The sequence below is a fragment of the Penaeus monodon genome, chromosome 15 (genome assembly GCF_015228065.2).
Source record: "Penaeus monodon isolate SGIC_2016 chromosome 15, NSTDA_Pmon_1, whole genome shotgun sequence".
Classification (NCBI taxonomy): domain Eukaryota; kingdom Metazoa; phylum Arthropoda; class Malacostraca; order Decapoda; family Penaeidae; genus Penaeus; species Penaeus monodon.
The window spans coordinates 43,474,089-43,474,728 of record NC_051400.1 but is presented as its reverse complement, the minus strand read 5'-3'; the positions used below and the strand labels follow the sequence as shown (position 1 = coordinate 43,474,728).

At 41.9% G+C, this 640-nt stretch overlaps 1 protein-coding gene across 1 annotated transcript in view; it reads left to right on the top strand.

Moving 5' to 3' along the window:
- LOC119582049 (lachesin-like) overlaps positions 1–640 on the top strand; it is a gene marked incomplete in the record, with an annotated part of 127,463 nt that overhangs the window by 18,285 nt on the left and 108,538 nt on the right.

The window sequence follows — 640 nt, the reverse complement described above, 5'->3', positions numbered from 1 at the left end:
GGTATATCTACGGTTGAGAGAACAGTAGGTAATTAGTACCATGCGCAAGACGAGCGGCACGTGTTTCCAGGTGAGTGAAGCGGGAAATAGTCGCAGGAAGGAGGTGCTTCCAGCGAGACCAAGTGAGAATGGATACAAAGGGAGGGAAGGAGACAGGTGTGGAGTGCGGTCCCGGATGTGAATGGGAAGAGGAAGGGAATGAAGATAAAGAGTTAGATAAATGCTACGCGTATGTTCATATAGATACTGATGTACAGGGAGGGAGATGCTATTTAACATCGAGAATGATACGAGTATAGAGGTGATATTGATGTTAATGATAGCGACAATAATATGATTATATCAAAAACATTAAAAAACTATGAAACTATTAAAAATAATAATACGAAAGACAAATATACTAACGATACAATATATTTCAGCAAACTATATGTAGAGAGAATAGATTATAATTATATTTAATGATATTACCTCTACCAGTATCGACCACGTTCACACTTCTCGGTGGAAAGATCACCTTTGTTTCCATAGCAACCCCTCCCCCCCTTCCCCCTCCTCCTCTTCCGCACATGCTCGGCCGAAGACAAAACACAACGACGCTCAGAACGGGTGACGGCGATTTGTCATGCGTCTGGAATAA